Source organism: Chroicocephalus ridibundus, chromosome 2 (assembly GCF_963924245.1).
Source record: "Chroicocephalus ridibundus chromosome 2, bChrRid1.1, whole genome shotgun sequence".
Taxonomy (NCBI): domain Eukaryota; kingdom Metazoa; phylum Chordata; class Aves; order Charadriiformes; family Laridae; genus Chroicocephalus; species Chroicocephalus ridibundus.
In genome coordinates this window covers 98,939,053-98,965,414 of record NC_086285.1, presented here as the reverse complement: position 1 = coordinate 98,965,414, position 26,362 = coordinate 98,939,053, and the positions used below count along the sequence as shown (strand labels likewise).

The 26,362-nt window shown below is 39.5% G+C and overlaps 1 protein-coding gene across 10 annotated transcripts in view; it reads right to left on the bottom strand.

The window, feature by feature from the left end:
* Positions 1–26,362, bottom strand: part of LOC134511775 (poly(rC)-binding protein 3-like) — a 538,190-nt gene that overhangs the window by 424,251 nt on the left and 87,577 nt on the right. For all 10 annotated transcript variants that reach the window (XM_063326281.1, XM_063326282.1, XM_063326286.1 and 7 more), the window contains exon 2: positions 4,940–5,077. The gene's annotated coding sequence lies outside the window, so the exon portion shown is untranslated. The remainder of the gene's footprint in view (positions 1–4,939; positions 5,078–26,362) is intronic.

The following is a 26,362-nucleotide window of genomic DNA, read 5'->3' as shown; positions in this document are numbered from 1 at the left end:
TTGCTAACACTTTTGATCATAAACAGTAGAAGAGCAGTAATCCTCAAGCTCAAATGAATTAACACGCTAGGATTCTATGTCTCAGAAGAAGCAAAAACTGTTCAGTCTACTGTGAAAAGAAGGCATTTGTCTGATAAATAAATTAAAAAAAACCCACACAACCAGACTGTTGTCAAAATAAGCATGTATATGACGATTCCAAAATAAAAATTATTCACTCCTAAGCACAGTCAAGCCTATATATTATGGATGGCAGGATATAGCAATGCTCTTCTGGAAGCTTCTCATGAGGAAGACAAATGCTACACTCTTTAAACTCTGACTCACACAAGGAAGCCTCCTGAAATCACTGGGACCATTCAGCTCGCTGTGAGGTGACCCACACCTGTGCTTCCCGGCGCAAGACTAGACATACGGCCAACCCCAACCCATCCTAAAGGGTAGCTGATACTACACTTATTTTTTGTACCCGTGAAATGAGTTACACCAAGAGACTTTCAACAATAGCAAGAGGTGAACAAGAGGGTACAACACAATACTGCTGTAGGCATGGATTTGTTATACATATTTAATTATTATTCTGAAGGAATGCTAATGACCAACCGTTACTTAGGTTAGTCAGACCTGAAGAAAGCTGTTAGGAAATGTTGAGGGACCCCTGATCCAAATGGGAACTGTGATGACAGGGAAAATGCCAGGCTGCCAATTAAAAGTCTGGTGATTGAGTAACAGGAACTTCTCATGCAGATTGCTAGATTTTAAACTAGTTATTATCACTCAAGGAAAAATTACAAAGTTTCATGTGAATAAATCCTTCCCTAAAACAAACACACATTTGCTCATAAAGCAGCAATATCATCCCCAAAACAATATTACGAAAGGCTGTACTGGAGTTATGACTTCTTCAAAGTTCCTGGAACAGCATGTTCTTGTTGGTCACCTATATTAAAAGACTGTGCCAGAAAAAAAGAATAAATAAAAGGGAAGAAAGAAAAAACAACAAAAAAGAAACAATAGCTGAAAAATATTAGGGCAATGAAAAACTTGTCCAAAAGACTAAGAGACATAGTACAAAAGACAAAACAGAAGTCCTTTTCTACATAACCATTTGTCAAGAAAACTCACTTTTATGCTCTTTTATTCTGCCACAATTCTTTTAAAGATCTCTTCTTCTCAGAAGTTTCTACTGTAATTGTTGCAGAGGATTAAAACAAAATGGCCCAAATATTTTCAGTGAGACAAAGAAGAAGAAGCAGCACAGTAACATTATACAATGCTATGGAGAATGTAAATTACAATGCCTCCAACAGAGCGTAATTAAACTGCATTAAACATTGCTGTGAACTGTCAGTAAGTGCATCCATAAGCCATCTTTAGGGTAAAACAGTGAACACAAGACAACATATTTTTTCTGCTCTGGTTAAGAGCTCTAGGTGAAATTAACATGGGTGTGAACTTAAACTCCCAACCAGAAATAAAACTCAATCTATTTCATCCTGCACTAGTCTGGAAAAGAACAGCAATTCTTGTGTGAAATCACTCTAAGAGGAGAACCTTAGTACAATATGTTGATAGAAGAAGAAATCTTATTCCTTTAGGTGGGTTCATGGTCAAGAGGAAGTTTGGACCACATAAAAATCTATGTGTCTGAATTTACTGCCACCAGGAAATGCTCGTTCAGTGGCTGCGGAAGCTCTTTTCTCATTCTGTCTTCCTCTTTGAAGTCCCACAAACATCTCCACCTGGGCAAGAAGGTACTGATCTCAACTTCAGGAGCCCCTGTGACCCTGAAACAACATCTAAGCCCCAAAATCTCAAATCTGCTCAGAGTACACCTAACAGACACAGGCAAATTTGCACTTCTTGGAAAATACCCTTGTTTTCTAGGGTGCAGCTGGAAGAGGTAGTAACCTGTATTACAGAAGCATACAGCTGGAGCACACACTTGGGTGTGAGGGATCTCGTTTCCAGGCTCTGCTCACCCTGAGGTGACCTGGACACCCACTTCCCAGCAGAACTACAGACTGGTCTGGAAAATAGGAGTGGGGAGTGGTCCACTAGTCCCACTCCAGCCCTGCCAGAGGGAAGTAGGTTGCAAATTTCATGCAGCTGGCAGAAAGCTTCACGAGATGATAGTACAGTCCAGTGGCTGGGCGACTTGGTGAGGAAGGGAAGACCCCTCAGTATCACACAAGCAATGAGTTCCCACATATCTGGTGGGCTGTGAGGATGACCACGAAGCCTAATGGGTCCTTTTAAAAAAGCCTGCCATGGGGACCTACGTCTGGAGAAGAGCCCAGACTCTGCAGCCTGTAGGCACTTGGTTGTGCTCAGCCTCCACTATGGGCTACTTCAGGGCAGTTTCTGCTGCGTTTGCAGGTTTCTACCCAATCCTGGCATGCACTACAGAGGAAGATTGTGTGTCCCGGCCCTACGTCTTTATTGAGCCTTCCTGGGACTGGCTGCTGAAGACACCTGTTTCAGCCCTAAATATGACAGCAGAGAAGCACAGAGACTATATCCTGCCCTTTGTTCTTACACATAAAGCATTTCTGGCCCAATATTGTAAACACTTCACAATTTTCCCACCAACTGCAGTGGGAAGTGTACTGCATCTTCTACGTTTTGATTTAATTCTCCTCCGTACCTTGCAGCTGAGGACAAAAATGTTGTCCTTGTGATAAATTTCCTTACAATAAGATTACAGACACTAACAACAATGAAGGAAAGAAAAAACAGCAGAAAAAAAAGAAGTACATTACTTAGACAAAATAATGGAAACCATAAATCACCGCAGTGACAGGATTAAATGTGAAACCTTTAATTATACGTTTAATCGTTCACCAAATTCTTTATTTTCCCTGTAGTAATGTTCATGAAGCTTCAATAAGATTTGAGTTTGAGGATGATTTTATTTTATATGTGAATTGCAAAAGCGATGCACATAGAAACTGTTTTGGAATAAAAATAATATTAATTTTAACCTTCAACTATGTTGACACCTTTACTGAACACCTTTATTGTTCTCAGTCATACTGGCCCTCACTTAATGGCAACACGGTGTCAATGCACATCAAGCCCATCTCCATTTCACAGATATTGTACAAAATAAAGTAGAACTAAGGGGGAAATAAGTGGTGGTTCAGAATGTACATTACTGTATTAAAACAAGAGAGTGTAATTACATTGTTGAAGAAGATGCTGTGTTATCTATGAAATACGGACAAACCTGTGCCCACAGGCTGTATCTGCTCCACAAGGAGGCAGGAAGCAGCTGCTAGAACAGAAAAGTGACTCCCCATCCCCTGAACACCTTTCCCTGTGGATCCCAGAATCCAGCAACAGAGAGCAGGGCTGTTGTTGCTGTTGCCCCCCGGGTTCAAAGTTGGCAAAGGAATAACCTGATTTCTGTAAGACTCCTGTGCACCAGCATAATCTTTCAGCACACTCAGAGCAGTACTTACTGAAAGCAAAAAAACCCAACCCAAAACAAAACAAAAAGCAAAACCAGCAAAATGCTCCTTCTTCTATAACGGAGGTCATGGCAAAGCCCAGACAGCCTTTGTGTTTACACAGATCCCCTCAAAACACGTGCAGTAGGAAAAAGCAGACTTTCACGAAAGTTGAAACATTGCTTGTATGCTAAGAAAAACAGCCTAATATTATACTAAACACATCATGTAGTGGCAATTGTAAAGGCACTATTATACTGGTAGACATTGCACCGCGTATCAGAGAGCTGTTGGCAGGAAGGTACCTGTCCTCTGGAGCACCCTTTGTTTAGTTCTGCTGTGTCGCAGGCTCTGGAAAATTGCCTTAAGGTTCCTAGCTGAGGTGGGCTGCCACGCAGCTAAAACCATAATTCAGCTGCCCTATATTCTCTTTAAAATAAAAGTGACTACTGGGCCTGGGTTGCAGAGAAGATGGGTTTGCTCTGCTCACTCAGCTCATGCCTTTTGCCCTGGCAGAGAAGACAGAAGCAGATGGGCCCTGCCGACGTTTTGGGTGCAGAAAGGGGCAGGACCAAATACAGTGGGGAAGCACACACTCGGAGGCACTTCCAGCCATCCCAATGGAGGAGGGCAACATTTTTATTATGTCTGTTGTAGAGACACAAACCACCAGATGGAGGACTCCAAGGTAATCTTCAGGGTATTTTTCTGGATTTTCTGCCATGGTAGTCATCTGTTTTGATTTGCGTCATCTGTTTGGAAAACAAGTCATCCTCTGTACACGGGACTCTTGAATCTGTTGGATTGGCTTGTTGGTACTTGACAGACCTCCTGGCACACTGCTATGAACTGGAGGAGATGCTCCACACACTGCTGTGGTCTCTGCCTCTACCACTTTTTGTAACAGGGAAACCCAGAAAGAAAAGGGGATCGTATAATTAGGTTCTGACTATCACATAAGTCGACTACACATTTGCTTCTCTGCTAGGTAAATTTTTCCATTGTGTTTTTTAAGCAAGAAAAAATTGCCTAGGGAAAGCAGGGAACACAGGTCCAGAACCATAGGAGTCTAAGTACTGTCAGCACTGGGAAAATGAGTTTTCTTCCTTTCTTTCCTCTTTTGGATCTCTTTTTGAATCATGAGGAGTTTGGACTGATTTGGTAATAGTTAAATATTTCTGTTTTACCCACCCAATTTGAAAAGGGCCTTAACAGCGCAACATGTATAAAAGAAACCCCCATGACACAGAACTGCCTATTCTATTAAATCCATGTTCAAGGCTTAAACTAAAAATATAGGAGGTGTCTGGCTTAGTACTTCCTAACACATGTGGGGCACCAGTGTCAGAAACCTGGGAACAGGAGACATTTTTACCATCTTTTTCTCAACAATTACTGGAGAGGAAATTTCTGAGGCAATGCTTAAAGCAGAATCACTCATTGTGTACCTGACAACACAAGACTCAGATGCCGGGACATTTACTCACCCTGCCAGCAAGATGACCTGTAGGTCTTTGGAGTTTTTCTCTCTTTCCTTTCTCTAGTCCATTCATGCATCAGGTCCCTTAGAGCTATGGGACAGCCAAGTGAATTTATGTTTCTTGCTCTGGGTGTTAGATGGTTTCCTGTGACAGAGAGGAGATAGAGATCAAATGTGGCACATGAAGGCACTGAAAAAATCATTTCAAATCATACTATAATTCAAGTAGTTCCTACTTCCTGACTTCAACAGTAGCCAATATTGAGGAATAAAAATCCCAAGAGATGGTTTCCAAACAAGCAGCCTGGGAGGATCATTGCTCAGTAAGTGCCAGAATATTTTATGCTGCCCTATTTAGTTGTAGAGAAATAATACGTGGGAGAGAGCTTCCAGTGTTTTACTCAATAGTATCTTATATCAATCAATTCTACTAGTTAACTGAGCACATTTCGAATAAGTTTTTCTTTCATCCGTGTTAAATGTATTTATTTTTAAAGTTTCCGTTTGACTGTTCAGGTACTGCAGCAATGACCATGATCCTTTCTGAAATGTTCATTCAACCCAACATTATACACATATTCTCTTTCCTGTACCTTCTCTAAATTATCTTTTCTATTTGTTTTTCACTCCAGAATGTCTTCCTTAGAGGTCATCCATTGGTTTTGTGGGTTTTTTGAATACCTATAGTCTTTTCCTATTTAAGGATGAGCTGGTCAGACCTAAACAGATTTCAGAATGGTGACCAGGCACTTCTGTTTCCCTCTTTTCCTCCCTGTACCACCAAGTGATCTATAGGAGACCAGTTCAAAGTCAAGTATGATAATCACCTATGACACTTTTCTGTTCCATTTCCTTCAGGAAATTGGTGCTTCTGGTAGAGAAGTGGAAGAGGAGAATTTGGAACACACACACACAAATCACATTCTCCACGACCACTGGGCTGCCATGGGTGCAAAAAAGCAAACATGCAAACCCCCAAGCATACTACACTTAAGAACCCTATTAAAAGCAGAAATGGGCAAATGTCTAGCTCTGAATAATTTTCTGATATGTCTACCAAATAGTCAAGAGACTGTAATAATTTAGGAAAAAAAAAAAAAGAAACCAACCAAGAATGAGTAATTATTTTAATATCCTCGCAAAGCCTAAAATACAAAGGACTTTCACTAGGGGTAACTTTGGAGGTGAAATTGGAAACTTCTCTTAAGAGATTTTTCTATTAAAGGTCATGGGTATAGAAATCTACCGTCTCACTTTAGATCCGTTATAAAGCTACTATAAATAAAGTCTCCTATATGGCACCTTCTCATTGATCCCCACGTCAGTGTAATCAGCACTGCAGACACAGGAAGTTCTGAAAATAAACAGCAGTATTCTCTACTTACTCCACTTAAAATGGAGTCAGGAGTCCTGTACTTTTATTTTAAATTAGTCATTATAATTGCTCATTGAGGAAATAATTTTATTACTGTTTAGATGAACACAACTACTATATCAAAATATACTGTAACTATGACAACCAACAGTAATTCATAGTTTACTACCCTCTTTACCACTAAGTAAATGAAGTCATTTTGCTGAATTATTTCTTAATAATAATAATAATATGATAATTTCCAAGCAGCAATGTTAGCATTTACTGTTCTTAGAACTAGTCCAATATCTTCTATGACAATTGTAAATACTTCAATGTATCTTTCTTGGATAAAAACAGACCATACAACTGGAAAACATCATGCCTATTCTACTGAAGCTGTTAGGGAACTCATGGTGACTGCTCCAAAGTTCCAGCTGAAAAAAAAATTTCCCAAAAAAAGAGTCTAAATACTTGGCAACTTCTAAACAAGCACTAAAAAACCACCACCTGTAGTAAATTTACTCACATACAAATGAAAAATCATGCTAAAAAATAAAACCTTGTGGTAATACAATGTTTTCATATCCCTCAGATTACACTGCTGTACCTTGCTGAAAAAGATTTGGGGATGTGACGATGGAAGAGTGGGAAGTAAGGAGGACGACTTGAAAAATCTAAGCCCAACATTTGCATCAATGTTTTTGACAGCTCAAACTGAAAAGTGTCTCCTGAAAACCAAGACAGCAAAGGGGCCCAGAAAAGCAAGCTGCTTGCCGAGGACAGCCTCCCCGGAGCACAGGGACTTCCCAGCTCACCACATGGAAAGTCACGCAGGCACAGCAGATGGGCAGTGTGGACAAATAGAGGATGAAGGGGTTACTTGGGAGTGGGGCAGAACTTCCTTGTTCTGACCTGCTTGGATGAAACTGGGGAAGCCAGACCTTAACGGGGCTTGAAGCGGGTGAGGGACATGGGGAGCAACCAGATGAGCTTCTAGGGAAAAATCATCGGTTACAAGAAGACTGAGGAACAGGTAGCTGGGAAAGGCTGGAGAATCTCCATCCTTACAGGTACTCCAGACTCAACTGAACAAGGCCCTGAGCAACGTTTCTCTCACTTGGACTAGGACATTGTTGATGCCCTTCAGAGGTCTGTTCTAATCAACACGATTCTGTGATTTTCCGAAATACTCAATTTGACCGCAGTTTTCTTCCCTCTGAATAAAAGAAGAGTGGAAGTAAAAAGAACCACCCCCCCAAAAAGAAAAAAAAAAAGCAACAATTTATCTTGTATTTAATACTTCTCTGAAAGAGGAGACACTGAATTTGAATAGAAAATACTGTGAATGGGGTGAAACTGTTAGACCACTACTAATTGCATTTTTATGCTTTATATTTCTCTCTCTATTACCTATATGATTTTGTAAGCCTTTTGCTTTGTACTGCTTTTTTTTCTTTTACTGAATTAATGCAGACTGATAAAAGAAGATTAACTGATGACCTAGTTCTCACCAGATTCTTGACTGATCTAGGTAAGCTCCAAGTCTAGGTAGGTGCTAGGATTAATTAGCACAGTTTGGTAGGCAGCTTTCCCTGTGCCACATACTGGAAGTTCACAAGTTACACTATAATAAGTGGGAATAGGTAAGACATGGAGATGTCCAGCCTTCAAAATGGACTTTCATTTCACCTGACATTTCCCTCGGCAGAAAGCTTCCACTGTACCGTGGGATGGCACCAGAGTGTAAGCACTATCATTTTTCCAGATGCATAGTCCATCTGTTTCTCTCTCTTTGCCTCTTCATGTTTACCCAAGAAAAAGCTAGAATTTAGCGCCATACACTTTTCAAGCCCGAGTAAGCAGCTAATTATTCAGACAAAATACTATTGATTTGAAAGTGTGTGAACAAATGAAATTCAGGCTTGCTGACCTCATTGAGAAGGACAGCCAACCTTCTCAGGGAATTTCCAATTGTGTTACTTACAGTTCTTGTTCCTTTCTTTTATTTCAGGAGCATTTGATACAATACAGTGCAACTTCTGGTATTGCGCGCACCCAGCTTCTTTTGAAATCAGAGGAGACTTTATTTAAGATGCAGACCTTTAGCTTCCCCTGAATTCAAGAGCAACCTATGTGCACAATATACAAATCAGGGAAGCTGACAGAAGTGATAAAAAAAAGGCAGGCTCAATTATCCATCCACTAAAATGAAGAGGACCATGTACATCCATGAATGTGCTACCCTTAAACATGAAGTAAATCTCATACTCTGTTGTTGACTTCTTACACCATAAATTCAAGTTTCTCTGATGTCATTCCACAGGGTCATTTTCCAACAAGCCATGCCTTTTTTTCTTAGCCCTTTCCAAGTGTAAGCATTTAGACAACGGATAATCATCTTCCCCAGTATTCACTTTTATCATGGTAGGCATGCTACAAAATAGAGACCCTATATAATATATTTACCAAATCTAGGTAGGAAGCAACTTCCCAGGATATAAATGGACCGTATTACTCATTATGTTATTTGCTATAATAGTTGAACACCAATGAGCTGCAGATTCAACAAATATCCAAAAATGGTTACCCAAAAAGCCCTAAAATTAAGTTCTTGACAGATAATAACTAATGCTGTACACCCCTACGCTTCATGTTATGAACAATATGTACACTATATTCATGCAGAAGAAACCAGTATTTAAAACTCTTACATTTTTCATAAAAATAGATTTTATCACAGAAAACAGTGCCTTCCCATAAGAGATTTACAATTGATTAAATAGGATGGCTTGTCCTAAAACACTTACATGATTGCATGCACAGAAAACAGATGGTCTGTGTAACAGTAATTTGATTTCTTCCAGTAAACATTACTCATGATATAGAAAATGCTTATGTTGATCTCTTCCAGAATGATGTGTGCGCTTTGCATCTCTCTTCAAATGAAGCCTGTAATTCCATTCAAGAAACAGCACAGCAGCTCTGGTTTCCCAACAAATCAAATAAAATCAGGTAGTCTAATGCATCATTCCTCACTTAAGAGCCTGACAACACAGAGATTGATTTTAACTTTTCAGTCTCCCAAAAGTGCTTAACATAATGCCATGCTCCTTTCTCATTTACTCCTTTTGTAATGCTTCTTCATACCAAAAAAAAGAACACCATTTCTACCTTCATCTCTGCCTAAGAGAAGTATCATAAGCCAAATTACAATGTCTGTTCTCTTCTGATTGCATCTAACATTCTTCTCCTTTATAAAGCTGTAGGTATTTAAGAAGGGAAAAAGTCTTAGTGATAAGTCTCCATCTGTCCACTTCAAATTTTGTTCTGTCTCTTGAGTCACACCAAGAATGCTGCTCAAGGAACTTCAGCACCCAAATTTCCCTGAAATTACTCTACTCGAGCTTTATGCTTCCCAAACACTGGAAGAAATGCCGTCTACCTTTGTAAGGCAGAGAGCCCTCATGAGGCTGTCTAAGTCACTGAAGTACTTTGGACCGAACCACAGATGGGAGCTCTGTCACTTGTTCCCACAGGATGACAGTCTGGGCTGATAAAGGATTCGTGTTGCCTTTTACAGATCTTTTGCATGGGGCGAGTGCAGGCGGATCTTTCTCAAAGGCACAAATTTAACCCCTAAGAGTGCACCCTTAAATCTGGCCCTAATTTTTACAGGGGCTTCACACCGGGCTATGTTCCTTCATCTGCAAGTAATAACATTCCTGCTGGGATGTAACCCTATTTGTCATTATCTTGTCTTGTTTGATTACTGTCGCTCCACCTGGCTGGCCTGGACTTACCCCAGCCAAATGAAGTAAGGGCACAATTCTATTAAATGCCTGCTGGGAACACCCTTAGCTGCCGCTCTTGTCGGTGGGAATTAAGGGTTCTCGGCACATTGTAACAGGTACTCAGACCCTTGAGAAATTGGGCTCTTAATTAGATATTCCCTCATGACATTGTGTGATTATTTAATGTTCTGACAAGACGGCTCAGCAATCTCACAGGCCCTGAATTAACTATCCTAGAAGAGCTCTTTGCCAGCTGCAATTCTGTGAAACCTTTGTCATGCTTGGCCATGGAAGCAAATTGCATTTCATGGAGCATATGAAATGATTTACCCAATGAATTGGATGAAATATATATAACACGAACTACTGGCCAGGGTTGAGATGTCCAGTTTTAAATAGCTGTTCTTTCTTTGTCCCTTTCCTAATCCCTCGCACGTGCCCTCCACCCCACCCTTCCACGCACACTTTTTATTGTCCCACTTGCTGACAGAGCTCAGCAGCAGCGGCAGTCCTTGTGGCGATGTGGGATGATTCATCACGCAGTCTACATGAGGCAGATTAATACTGCCAGAGGAGTTCCTTATTATAAATTTCCCTTTCTCCCGTCTGGCTCATCTGCATTATAATATTTGTTGCTCGCCCATAAATTTCCAACTCAAGCCTATCCATCCAGGGGCTGCTGAAGTTTTTTAATCTATACTGAAAAGTTTAACAAAACCCCAGCAGAGTAAACATTTCTGCCTTGCAGCTGATGCCATGTTATCAAACACATTAATAAAAGCTACAATAAGCACGAAAGAAAAAATGTAAAAAAACAGAAGAGTGCTGAATGACATAGTACATCACATAACAAATGCACACAACAAATGGTCATTTTTTTTATCATTCTCTATGCATAATAGCTTTAGGCACAATCCCCTCAGGGGAAAAGGGCACAGCATCAAATGTTTTCCATAGGATTTTAGCAACAGTGCCATTCTGATTGCTCAACCCTGGGTCAAGTGTGCAAAATTATAGTGCTTAGCAATCAACATTCATCTCCCCTCCACTTTTTATAAATGGAAGCTAGAGAAGGAGTATTTGGACTACCTACCCTAACTCCTATGACACCCAAATACCCACCTCAGACCCAAGGACTGTAGTCAGAGTATATCAGCTATAGGCAACTGAAACATGTGCTGCAGGTAAAGAATAAGAGACAATGACTGTCACATGAGAGGTATTAAAATACACTCCAAAGGTGGTATTTTTAGGAAAAGATTTATTAAACTTTGAACTTCTCCATCTCTTTTGGGTTGCAACACACTTTCTGAGACCACTATGCAGAGATCACACCAGTTGCATGTTCTCTGCTAAGGCTTTATATTCCTATGCTTGCAACTGCTTTTTAAAAGGTGTATTCAACTCCACTTATCTGCGGTCACAATTTCTGCTAAGTCCAACTCAAAGAATTCACAGACATGGAGTCTCTCCCAGCCCCTTCCCTGCTCTCCTACCCAGCCAAGACTCTTGCCTTACCTGCTTACCGTTTAGGGAGGCTTTTTTCATCCTTCTGTTGTTAACAACACTTCCATCGACTACGTATTTTTTTATGAGCCTTCAACACAACCTTAAATTGCGTCTCACAAGCATCATCAAATCCACTTCCACAACAAGGAATCTAACTTCAGATAAATCATTCTACCAACTAGTTTCAACTACAACAAAAACAGTTCCTTGAGTGCTTTATGCATTCTGGCAAGCATCTGCTTTGCCAGGAGTGGATTAAATAACACTACCTCTATTATTCTAACAGTGTGAGAGATCATATAAAATATTTATATTGTGAACTGCAGGCACAATGCCTATTCTAAATTATGCTCTGGAAGCTCAGCAAGATCTTATATTGATAGAAAAATACCTCAGTTTAAATAATTGGGCAATTTTAGTTATTCCTTATTCTAAGAATCTCATGTCATTTTGCTGTTTCCCCCTTGGGAACGTGATCTATTTTAGTAAGTACTAATTTCTATGTTCAAGGGTTTCCTGTGTACTAGCACAAACATCTCACCCACATCATACTGAATCACAGGGCAGTATAGAGGTTATCATAAAAAAATACTGTCAGTGCAGATCAATGTTCTGCGTGAGCTTCTTCATTGCATTACACAGGGCATCAGACAGTTTTTAGTACTTAGCTATGAAAAAATTTCCTTAAGGCTTAATTTTCGGCTGACTTCCAAATTTGCAAACAAAGAGTTTGCATATGAAGTTATTTGCAAAGACTGTACGCACAAAACCCCATCAGTGTTGTAAATTGGCACCAATCTGCATGTGCAAGGATAACGTTTATACAAACTAAATATCCTCTCTCCTCAGAGTTGTATTCTTGATTTTATTGGGGTTACTCCAATTCTCTATGCGTGTATGCATGACTGCTTTAGGGATCACAAGCCCATTCTCACAGAAGTCACTTGTTTCAGCAGGTTCCAATGTAAAGGGTGTTTTTCTTAAAACATGGCAAACGTTGTGCTTTTCCCACATTTCACAGCCATACAGTGCAGGATGGTTGGCATTAAATTCTGCAACCAGCTAAATGCAGTGTATACGTGCTTGTGCTATTTTGTGCAGCCCCAGGACAATGCGGCATGAGGAGAAGGGCATGGGCCATTCCTGTGCAGAATTTCCCCTGGGTAGCAGCATTTTCAGTCAGTCTGAAGCCAGTAAGTACAGCTCACTGCATTCGCACCAACTTTGACACTCCCATTGCCTAACCCTGATGGTGTTTTACTGAGCATCTTCATCAAGGAGAGGAATGAGGACGCGGGCAGAGGGAAGGCAAAATGGCACCCAACAGAGAGCGCACTTTGCCTTCCCCTCCGCTGGCAGAAGGCATCAAAAGCAACCCCACTGCAGCTCCAATGCAGCCTTTCACATGCTATGGGCAGGCAAACTCTTTGAAGGTGGCTATCTCAGTTAACAGCTGTCAAACAGATATCCAAGCTAAGGGCATTTTGTTGGCCTTGGACAATCTTCTCCGCAGACTGTCACACGTGGTTCTGTCTACACTTATATTCAGAGTCTGCTCAAGTTGCCCTTGCCCAGCCCCAGGTCCCATTGCACACAATTTCCCTGTCAAAATCAGCCACACGGTGCTGTTGATATGTGAGTTTCACCTCATGCCTTACCCTCCAGCCTTACTGCCATTAGCGAGGACAGGCATGGGCAAGGGCAGCAGGAGGATGGGAAACTGGCAGGAGACGAAGAGCAGGTTTTCCTTGACTGTCTTGCTTTTGTCAATTCTGCCTCAGGTCTGCTTGGCAAAGATGGAGATGTGCCGGCAAGGACAGAGATAGGCCGGCATCTCTGCCGGAGATGGGCCAGCCCACCCTTTCCAGTGAGAAACAGGGCATTAAGCAGTGCCAGCTTTTCCTGATCCCTCCCTCCGCATGGGTCTGCTTCTTTATTTTGTAGGCACCTCCCACTGCAATGTTCTCCAGCACTCTCTCTCCTGTCTCCCCCAAGGGCTCCCTTTCCCCTTGCCCCAACAGGAGCGCCCTCGGAGCAGCTCCCAGCCCTCTGGTTGCCAAGCCCTTCTGCCCAGGCTGCAGCTCGGTGGTGGCAGCCACTGAGATCCAGTGCGGCCAGAGGAGCAACTGGTCTGTCCATTCATCCATCCTCTTCTGGGCTGGAACTTAGATAGCCAGTACTCTCAGCTTCAGTAGATCCAAAAGCATAAAGTTGATCCCACTCAAAATCAGGACAATTTTCCAGAAAAAAAAGATCAATTATGTTATTGCAGCCTGTCTTGTGACTTGTTAACTTTCCTCCCTTCAGCCAATGTAAGCAAAACTGCAATAACTTCCAACTGAAAAGTCAGCCTTGAATGCGTTTAAAATGCACACGCTTCCCTTACTGCTTATGCAGGCACCACGCTGACTCTCTGCTCACTTCTGTAAGAAAAGCTATGCATTTCCCCCTCACTGGTCTGATTTCTTCCCACTTTCTCAATCTGACCTTCATGCTGACCCGCATGCTCCTGCGCTCACACCCGTCCTTTTCTCCTTTTACTGTCCCCAGTAAAGCAAAACAAAATACCTAGAAAAGTGAACAATGAACACCCAGAACCCAGTAAGCACTCATTCCCTGTATTAAGTTTTCAAATGATTTTTTTAAGAGATTTATGAGCTGCCTTGCTAGTAGATGGTAAAGCATTCAGCCAAACAGCACCTTCTCTAACTTACTGCTTTAATGATACTTAAAATTCTTAAATAAAACATAATAAATTTTCAGTCGCTCATAGTATGTAAAACAGTTTTGCACTGCTCTCTTTTTTGCAGTTACCGTCAACTATAAAAATACTGAGATTATCAAATAAATTTTGTTTATTGTTCAATAAATACACTCAGTAATATACTGCTCAGTAAATACAATTTTCATTAAAGAAAACAACATGACAACAGAATTGCCCAGGTACCTAAAATAATTAATTTCAGACTTGTTCCATGCCTGGGACCCTAAAAGCACTTTCACAAATCTGTTCCTTCGCTGCCTCCTTGGACAAGACCCAAGGAACAACCGAAAACCCTCACCGCTGCTTAAGCAATCACATCTTGCCCTACAGTAAAACAGAAGAGCATCTCACATTATTGAGCGAACCCCTCCCGATATTCCTGCAGAAACAGCAAAGTGTTTGATTTTCACTTCCATTTTAATCTAGATACAACTTCCCTCACTGTGTAGACATAACCTCGGCATCAGACACACTGTTGACTATTTCAAGGTGTCTACCCCAGAGAGTAAGCAACTGAAATGGCTGAAATGTCCACAAGGCTGCAGCCTACGTCAGAACTGCAATTAGCTTAAACTTTAAAGCAGACTCCAAGTAACAGAGTCTGATATTGAGGAAGGGAAATATTTCAGGTAACCCGAGAGGGTCCAGTTCCAATTATGTCACAACAGGGTTGCACTCAGATGTGAAGCTGAGCTTCTATTTTATATTTAAACAGTCTTGCTGACATTTGTGTGCTCTGCAGAGCAAGGAGGCAGATAAGTCAAGCCAGGCATTCAGCTACTTAGCATGTATGTCCGAAGGTGACAAGGAGGGTTGGATTTTTGCATCCTTTCTTTCAGAGACCTGGTCAACAAATACAAAGAAGCAAATACAGACCAACCATCTGAGTAAGAACTGCCGTGTCAACCACAAAGAGAAAGTCTATTGTGCTTTGAATTTCCTTGCCCTAAGATCTTCATTGACACCATGTTGTCAGCAAGTGGGATTCTATTGATACAATCCTCTTCCCCCTGGCAAAATAAGAACCAGGTTCTCCAATACTGATTTTAATATTAAAGCATGTTCAGAGTCTTTTTCAGGTTCTCACTGAAAGTCTTGCTTGGCTTTATGGCTTGTCACAGCTGACATGATTCTTAATCAGAGCTCCTTCAAAAACACAGTGAATAGATAATAATATCTGGAAAACTAGGACATTAAAACTTTGATTCACCAGCACATCTCCCTAGTCTTATCATACATTATGCATAGCTGTACTATATTTTGAAGGAAACTGCTGTGACGTGTTTTCTGTGGGAGATATACGCATGACTACAGAGTCTACAGCATATCAAAAAACAGGATTCTGATCTCTGGAAGATATCCAGATAATTAGGCAAAACAGCAATACAGGAACATTTTGCCCCAAAACAGAAATATTTTGGATTGGTAATGAAACACTTGGATTCCATATTACCATGGAGGTATCTCATGGGAGTTATAGCTTAGGTGCCTCAGCAGCCCGGTGTTAAGGATATTTAGTTTGCCATATGAGGACTGTGTCATTGGAAATATTCAAACTCCAGTTGTTATACAAAAAAGACCCACTGCTGCCTACTTTTATCATGTTAGTTTTGCTTTTTAAAGCAATGGTAATTATTGACAAATTGGTACTGACTCTGATCTCTTTAACTGTTATGTAGATAAATTTTCATCCTTATCATTTACTTGACAGTGCTAACATCATATCCCCACTTTAATGATGTGACTGACTTTAAAGATTCATAAATTCATTACTACAGTACATATCAAGGTTAAAACAGGGAGAATTCCCTTATCAGTATGAAGGACTCGTACAGTTTGCAACAATCCTAGATGAAATTACCCTTTTGTCTTTCAATAAGCAGAAATCTCCTGCAGTGGCAAATGTTCATAATGGACTGTTTCATCTTGGCAATCATCTGAAAAGCATCTAATTTAATTAAAGCTTTAGGACAAAGTGATGTCTCCTTTAACAATTAAATATTTATGTTCACACACATATCACTTAATTGGCATAACATATCAAAGGGTATTAATTGATTGTACAGTGTGTAAGGACTGGGAAAAAAGTCTAGCGCAGGTTTAAAAGCCTTTTCTATATTAAACACTAAATAAAAAATTGCAAGGCAGAGAAAGGGCATCAAAGATATAATAAGCAAGAATTAAGACAACTGAGATTTTAATGATCGTTAGCTCTACGCTACCACTATGCTAACTGCTGGCAGTACAGGCTGTATGAAAAGTCACCAGAAATGGTGTGTTCACAGAAGCCGCATAAACTTATGCTGGAATTGAGAGAAAGAACAGGAGCAGAGATCAGAGAGATCCTAGACTCAACAGTAGGTCTGTGTATTCTTGGTCATTAATCACTGCTGAACACTTGATTCCAGAGCTGTGCCAAAGAAGCTCTAAGTTGCGTAATGCTATCTATGTCAACATGAACTGTGTAACGAAACAATATCTACAGCCTACACCATCTCCACAAAGATCAAAAGAATGTATCACATTTTATTCAATTACCTGGCAGAGAGAGACAGAATATAAAGCCACACTAATTGGAAACATCCTTTTCAGGCTTTTTTTCTGCCTTTTTCCTAGGGAATTAGAACATATCTGTGAAGGGGAGGAGGTGAGAATTTGTCTGAATAGTTGCTAAAATTAACTTAAATGTGCAGTTACAGACCAGCTCTTCAGCTAACAAGCACTTACTGATACCATTTTATTTAGTAAGAAACTGACTTTTACACTAACAAGTAGCTCAATGGGGAACATTCAAGCAACTCCATGGAGGAAAAATCAGAAATTAACCTCTTATATACTACTTTTTGAGGTCTTACAGGCTCTACTGTTAAAGACACTTTTTTTTTTTTTTGTGGGAAAAGAAGATCAAAAATTAACAGGCTTAGACATTCAGTAGCTATTCAAGGGACTAGTTCTGGCGCAGATATGTGTGATTACCATGTTATACAGCCATTTGGCAGTGTAAAAGCTGCTCACTGAAGTTGCAAATATTAGCAAATAAAGCCTGTTTAAGCTATAGTGTTAACACTTTAAGCTGGCATGAACAGATGCTGATGCCAAATGTAGTCCTGGATCTCTCTGATAATGTGTCTGCCTCCGTGGGTTTAACCCGGGCCGGTTCCTTCTAGGAACACTTGTGGCAACATCAGAGAGAATGCAGGCAAGGGAATAAAGCAGTGGGGTGGAAGGAGGACAGGGTCTCTTCCTTCAGTGGCAGTACAAGTTTAAAGCGCTTGATCTCATCTCCGCCCTCTTTCCTAAAAGCAGAAAAGGACACAGGAGGGAGAGAATATCTCAACCCCAAACCAGAAGTACTCTTCACTCGACATCCCAGGACTGACTGGGAATAAAGTCTGTGGACTCTACCCAGTGTTTACGGAAAAAAATCTGTCAATATGTAGTCTTCATCTCAAATTTCAGTGAGTTTGGAAGAGTTTGCTTCTTATACATATCCTGATCACTACTGCGCTTAGAAATGCTTGCACATGAGCAGCTCCTGATGAATATTTCCAACACGGTTCTGTGCACATTCATTTGGTTGTTTGCAACGAATTTTCTCACCATGATTTCCTTCAAAATAGGTTACATGCTATTCATCAGTTTTCTAGGGCTATGTTTCACACTTAAGAAAAACATTTTGTTTCCTGAGGGCCTTTAGCAACAAAAGAAAGTAGATGTTGAAGAATTATTCGGGAAATTTCAATCTAAGATGGACTGAGCAGTTGATGAAGGTTTTCTGCAGGACTGTAACATTAAATGGCTGTACTAGGTCACAACATACAATCCAGTACTCTACCTTTGACAATAGCTAACAACAGATACTCATGGTGAAAGAAAATAATTAAGAATCAGTCAAGTAAAGAAATTTTAGTAATCATTGTGTTTGGCACTTGCTGAGCCTGGACTGTGTTGTATTTAGTTAGTCTTGAGAGAGCACTTTTAAATATATTTTTCAAATTTATATTGAAATCTTACATACTTTCAGCACCTAAAATAGTGTAGAAAGAAAGTATTTCCTTATGTTTTGAAAATTACGCAACTTCTTTTGATGGCTTCTGCTTCTTGCATTGTGAGAAATACTGAACACTTGTTTTTGTTTAACAATACCATTTCCTATTATTTCAGTTGTTTCTCAAAGCTGAAAAACTAGGCAATAAAATAATAGATGATATCCAGTGTTGATAAATTCAAAGGAATATGTACGGAGAAGAAAACGCCCTCTTGTTATTCAAATACACTGCTGGGTCTGAATTAGCTGTTGCAGTTGAGGAAACAGATCTCAGAATCACCATGGACAGTTTTGTGAAAACATCCCGTCAGCTGCAGTGGTGGTCAAAAAGGCAAATACAACATTATTGATAACCAGTAAAGGAACAGGGAACAAAACAGAAAACAAATAATAACAAATAATAATAAACAAATAACAACCAATAAGAATAAATAAGAGTGACATAATTTAATTATTAAATAATTTATTATTACTATTATTATTGTTATTATTTCTTATTATTTGTTATTATATGCTATTGTGCAAAACCAGCATGGGTCCATACCTTCACTGATGCACACAGTTCTGCTTCACACTCTGGGAGAAAGAGCAGAATAAGACACAACAAGGTATATATTATATACTACACCATACAGAGATCTCAACAGGCTGGTAGACTGGGCTGACACTAATTGAATGAGGTTTAACAAACATAATTGTAACATCTTGTATTTGCAGCAGTGCAGGCCAGGGACTGACTGGACCGGGTGTGCATCCTTGCAGCAATGAAACCAACCTGGGGCCTTGACTGCATCAACTAAAGTAAAACCAACAGGTGAAAGATTGACACTATTTCATTTGGCATTTGTTAGGTCACACTTGGAATAATGTGTCTAGATTTGGACCCCCACTTCAAAAGAGACATTGAAATATTGGACATGGTCCGGTGAAGGGCCACCAAGTTGATTAGAGGGTTAGAGACCTTGACGCACATTGAAAGGTTGAAGGAATTCAGTTTGCTCAACCTAAAGAAGAGAGGAGGCAGAGGGGAGTCTAACCGCATTCTCTCAATACCTAAAAGGTAGTTCTAGAGAAGACGGAGGTACTCTTTTCACAAGGACACAGTGACAGGACAAGAAGGAATGGGCATCGGTTGCTTCAAAAGGAAATTTCACCAGTCTATATGAGAAAGTTCTTCACTGTGAGAACAATGAAACATTAGAAGAGGTTGTCCAGAGAAGTGGAGTAGTGGAATCACTCTTGCTGGAAGTAATTTGGGACTTGTCTTTTTGGGCCAATGGGTAACCTAAGCCAAACCTCTGCTGTCAGTTGTAGGTGGGTTAAGATGACTTCCAAGAGGTCCCTTCCAGTCTAGGCTTTTCCCTGCTTCCACACGGGAGGGCAGCAGGCACAATGAAATTTCTGAAACGGCTTCCACAGTGGGCAAGAAGCATCAGGCTGGCACTCTTTAACAATAAAAAAGAAATGACAGAGGACAGAAAGGGGGAAGGCAGAGGTTTACAGCATCATGAAAGACCCAGAGAAGGTAAGTATGGAACAGATTCAATTTTTTTCACAATACAGGAAGGAGGGGATATAAAATGACATTTTCAAAGGGAAGACTTGAAAGAAACCAAAGTACTTTTACCAACAAAACATAACTGACCTGTGAAACTCCCTGACTTATATTTTCTGTGTATCAAAAGAATAAAGGGAATCAAAAGGACATACTGAAATGAGTTCATCAAGCGGTATTAACAGAAGAGATGCAGAATCAAACTCCGGACAGGAAGTCACGAAGCACGGAGCTGATCGAACATGTGAGAGTATACCATGGCAAGGATTACAGTATGTACTCATACCTTTTCTGAAAGAATTTTCCATATTTGGAAAACTAGAGTTCATGGGAGAATGACAATGTTTTACCTAAATAAATCTCAACAAAAATAAAGTCTGATGCCTTTACTGCCATGTCTGAATCAGGAAAACATTCACAAGCCCAGTGGCTCGTAATTTCTTTTTTTTTCTTTTTTGTTTTCTTTTTTTTTTTAAAAGATTTCCACTAAAAAGCTTAATTCGTTTCCTGAGGACAAAATTAAATCCTGAAAAATATACCAAGTTCCTAAGCTTTTTGGATAGCTGACTACACAACAACCAACATTTGGCCTATTTTTCTTTTTTAACTGATGCTGGGAGCACTGAGATGGAAGAAGGATCATGCATATGATTATAGCAACAGTGGGAATTCTCTTGGCTTTACAAATGAGAACCATGGCTTACCACAGGGAAGCCACAGAACGCCTTAAGGCCCCAACTGTAGCAGGCTGTCTAAACCTGCTGTGCAGCAGGATTTGTTTCTTAAAATTCACAATTTACATCTTTTTGCCAGAAGGGAGGTTGCACATTCTCCTATTAAAAAAAAAAAAGAAGATGAAAAAGTGTAGATTTTGTCAGTAGCCTTTGGTAAGTATTTATTTTTTTCTTCTAACCAAAAGGCTCCAAGGGAAACCTGCCTCATTTAAAAATGAAAGAATGAAAGATGAGCTTGCGTGTGTTTTCTTGGTAGCATTCTCAGAGCATGATGCTGCAATGCTGCCCCATCACAGTGGGTTAGTTCATTTTTCCTGTCACACAAGCCCAGAGGTAGCTAAGGGTAGCTAGGTTGCCCAGCCACACCAAGAGGGGTACAGGACACGAATAGCCATAACATATATCTCATATTGAGATCAATGTCAGAATGCCAACTGGTTTCATTTCAGCCATAATTTCCTATTCCAAGTGTTTATATGGACTAATGCAAGGTAGATATACTGATATCAAAATTTCTCTAGGTTTTTACACAGTACTAAAATTAGAGCACTGAGCACTAAAATCGTTACTTCTTCAAACAAGAATCTTTTTCTGACAGACCCAAATTTAACTGCTGCTTTTTGCTGTGATCAAGTACCAAAACCAACTGGCAGTATCCTAGGATGATACACATCTTTGAGTTATATTCATAGGCATCCTGGCCCACCGTTTTAACTGATTTTAAGGCTGTGTATTACATCCATTCTGTCAAAATATTGATAAGAAATTCAAACATCCAGATTTGAGTCACTTACAGCACATGGCTCAAACACTCGATTCCCAAAATAAACAGCATAACATTAAATTTCTACTTTGTTTTTTGAAAGTTCTTTAAAAATCAGAGGTAAATCAGTGGGCCTGTTCATACACAAATATCTCATTTATCAGATCTATTGTGAAGTATCACTTCATTCTTTTGTGATCAAATGCAGATTCTTGAAAGGATTCAATTCTGTTTATATAAAAATCTCTGTATATTCAATGACAAAGAAACAAAATTTTCTTTTGCAGATGGTGGTAAGCAATTGTCCAAAAGTGCTGAAATCTGCTTTATTCCAAGCCACTACATTAATTTCCTATTGCAGTGTTTTGCAAACTGTAATTTATCAATTTGTTTTGATTTGTGACAGTCAGTTGTGCTCTTCAGCAGAGACATTCTCTAGGTTGCCTTGGTTTCACCATAGAAAGGATATATTTCTGTTTTCTGTTATGTTTGGACAGATTAGAAGGCCAAGAAGCTGGAACAAGAATACCCAGCAGATTATTTGGATTTTAAATGCAAAGAAAAAAAGAAAGCCATCCACCCCCATCCACTTGAATAACGATGTCAATCTGGTGAGATTTAATGAGGAAGTAGCAAATTTCAAGTTACATGCATGACTGTTAAAATTTGGTGGGGGGCAATGGATTTTACAAAATTTAAAAAAAAATCTAGGGGAGAAAACCTTAGACTCAGTAGATTAAATAGCATTAACTGGACAGATGCACTGTTTTAAGATGTTCCTCTCATTTATGAGAAAAAGCAAATAAAACTATGAGGCAATACTAGAATCTCCAGATAAATACACTCTTTAGACCAGTGAAGAGAAAAATTCATTTCATCGAAAATTACAATCCCTTTAAATGGAGCACAAGTTACTCTTTAGATATTTCTTTTTTTCAGAATAAATAAACCAGATTATCATTATTCTAATTGAACTCCAAATATCTTTGGCCCCGTTTTGTTGCTATTTGGAATACATTCCACAAAGTGGAAAAGGTTTGTTGATCTGTTCCATCAAGACAATGAGCTATTATAAGCAGATAATCAATGAGCTTCAGATATGGTTGTCAGATTCTTAAACACAAACAGAAATTCAAGCTTTGGAGAAGAAAAGAACTGATGTTATTATGCTGTGACCCTAACTGAAGTTGATTTTTCAATCACTATGAATATAAAAAATACAAAACAAAACTACAGAGTGCTCTGCAGCAACTGCATTTAAAAAGCCCCAAGGTACATCTTTTTGTCAAAAGGCTTTTAAAATCCATCTACATTGCAGTAATGGAAGCATGCAGCAATTAATCACGAGTTAATTTTTTAAATGGAAGGCCTAGAGGATAAAATACTGACTCCTTCACTGACATAACCCCACATACACATTAGCAAGTGGCATCCACAAAATTTAAAAGCTACAGAAAGTTACAGTCTCTCATCATTTTCTCCCAGGCTGGCAATCTGTGCAAAACACAAACACTTATGAGTCAGCAGTTCATTTGCATGTTACCCCAGAAGATGAGAAAATTGTTATTTTTGTTTGGGTTTAGGCTTGTTTTTAAGGAGACTAAAAAGGGAAAATTGTAATCAGGCTTGATTACTCTAAAACAACGGGTGCATTCAGATCATACACAAATCACTTTATTAGACCCGAAATGAAAACATATGAAAATGTATGCATGGTTAATGTGCAAGACTTCTAGGTATTTTACTTCTACAAATCACCTGGGACACTATATTTTGAATTTTGAAAGATTTCTATATTCACAATTGCAATATCAAGTTGATCAAATTCTGATCTGTGTAAGTTAAAAGCCCTAACAAACACATGCATTAGGTCTGATCCCTTATCCAATGTAATTGGAGGAGCTAATCTCCTGTCAGGACAGGTCCTACCTGCATAGGCACAGAAATCTACAGCACCTAAATTTCGACTTCAAACTGGCCTGTTTTTAACCCAGTATCCTGACATTTCTTATGAGATTTCAGGTTACTCTACAGGTTTTCAAACATGAGAAGGTCAATCCCCCACTACGTCCATAAATCAGAGGAACAGATGAAGTAAATAGCCTGAGTGGGAGCACTCAGCTTCCCTTATTCCTGAGCTGGTTCTTTGCAGTTTCTAGCACAATTTAATCCAGTCTTGCTGCACAGCAAGAAATGACCATGTGAAATAAAGTGATGGTACACTGGCTGGGAATGCAACATTTCTCCAAATCCGGAAGAGAAAATAACTCAGCTCCCTAGATCTCCCACGCCAGAAACCATTAGCTGTTTGACTGCGTTTTTTCCCTTCTCCGGCAATCCGAGGCTGAAGTAAGACAACAGGCTAACTTGGTCACCCCTATCAAAAATCATGAATGGACTCAGACTACTGCCTGAGATATTAATAAATTTTTCTGCTCAGATTTTCCCGCCTGCCAGCCCTTACTGTGTTTTCAGACTGCACAGTATTGCTCTACTTCAGTTACAAACACATTTTGGTTACCAATCCTTATAACAGCTAATGCAATACTCTGGAGTGTAAACCCCTGCTATTCCTCACCCCAAATTGTATCATGTCATGCTCTCTAAGCCAACACCTGACTTTTGCCCAAAATTCAGTTCTACCCTTCTTCCTTGGGCTGAGGTTATTCCCTCCTCCTAGAGCTGAGGGGGAGAAACACCAGAGAAATGTTACTTTTCTTCCTTTCTGCATTAAGGGCCAGAAAGGAGAGCAGGATACAGGCTGCCCTCTGGTCCCAGGATGTGTAAAATCACAGCAGAGCGGTGGTAGGCTCAACACAGCCTTTGGCTTCCCTTCCCTCTAAATACATTTTGCTGCTTAAGGGCAGAAGAATACCTAACGGGATTTAAATAAATGACTCTAAATACTATATTGTAATCCCATCTTGCAGTAATTCTGAGCTCTTCTTCCAAGAGAAGAAGTGATCCTCATCAGTGTTAATAACTAGACCACGCTTATTTACAGGCTGAAGTTGGTGAGTCCCTGCTTGCCAGGCAGAGACGATCAGGTCCCACCTTCCCACTTGCAGATTCTGTTCACAAGTTCGCTAACAAGCCAGCTTATTTGTCTGTTGACACTTGGTCAATAATAGTTAGAATTACTTTAATTCTAGATTAGGCAGTCATTGCACTTCCCTTTTAGAAAGAAAAAAATGTTTTAATACAACCCAATCTACAGAAGAGTTTGGTTGTATTATTGTTTATTTTAATAAAACCATCATGTATCTTGTCCCAAGCACCTCACACTCTGCTAAGAGGTTCTCTTTTATATTAATGAGGAGGAGGAGAAGAGGGATTTGTCTTCCTTTGAAGACATTTGTAAGTAGATTTACTTGTCCACAGACAGAGAAACAAGCAATACACCATTGTGTGCAAACTTGTGTTGCAATGTTGTGTTGCAACAAGCAAGACACTTTCCTCTGTCCTAAAACTAGCTAAAGCAAGAGCCAGTGCCAGCTACTGAGAGAGATGAAGTAGTGTTAAAAAGAAACAAAAAAATAGACTATATGATGTTAAAAGCAATGGTAGACTACAAAAATTGACTGAAAACAACTGACTGTTCTGCAGACATGGATGCAAAAATGTGAAACATGATAAAGGTGGAATTGTCTGGTTTTCAATGTTATGTGGCCACTGGCCAAACCCTGTCTGTTGCTCTCCATTAAAGTCAATGAGATGGATCGAAATAAGAAAGAGAAGTAGCATTTGTCCATAAATATTCCATTCCGAAATGGAAAAAAAAGAAACAAAATTTATCATCTGTATTTCAAAAGTCAATAACCATAACCTGACTCAACAGCATATTCAGGATTATGCTTCTAAGACCTGAACACTAAAAATCTGAGTGTCCTGAAACTGCCTTAAACTACATGCGAATTGTTACTGAGCTAAAACCTCACTGAGGTTTCAAGATGGAAGAATGGCAAAACAAGATGTCAGGATTGACTCCCTACAGATATATTTAAAAGGGTACGGTGAAGTCTGTGTTTCAATTAATAATTGCAATTAAACGATAACGAAGACAATACAGAGAATAATACCTATTCATTTTCCAGTGACAGTAAGTTTTGCTTGAGTAAATAATATTCTTGATTTTGCGTACAAGATAGTACTGCAGCTTTAAGGCTTCATATTTATCAGGATGTGTGAGTTTTTTATTGGTGTCATGAAAAGTGTTGGGATTTTGTGCCATTTTAAAATCTTATTTCAATTTGGTTTTTATTTCCTGCTAGTAAATCCAGAATAACACTTTTATGTTGTTTGACAAAACTATAAAAGTACTCGCACATATATCAACTGCTCTTCATTAAGAGGGGCTTTCACATAAGCATTCCTCTGCCCCCTTAGAACAGATGTCATGCCATTTCACAATATATAATTCTAATTTATCAACATCAACCATGCTGAACTACCAAAACAAGTTGGCAGACAATATAAACAATTCATTTAAAGCATTCTCTCACTGGTATACTTCTAATTCCTGCCTCAAAAAAAACCCACTTAATCTGTGACTGATTCTCCAAACCACGGATTCAAAATCAATGTATTAGTCCATTTTGGGAACAGGAAGAGGAGCCGTATTGCTCTTGGAGTGTCATTTAATTTTAACATTTTAAGGAATTTAGTCTCAGTGCTGCTTCCACTGAAGTCATTGGGATTTCCCTTAAAGACTCTGGTAGGAGAAAAAGCTAATTATATATTATTGAGATGGGACAGGTTCAGATTTCTAGACCTAGATTATTTACTCCTAATGAATACAGTTAGAAAGAGGTCAGGTCCTCAAAGCACTTTCGTTGCACAACAACATACAATGACACGTGATACTAAGAGCAGAGCTTGTAATGAGCAGAAAAAGATAAAGTATTTATTT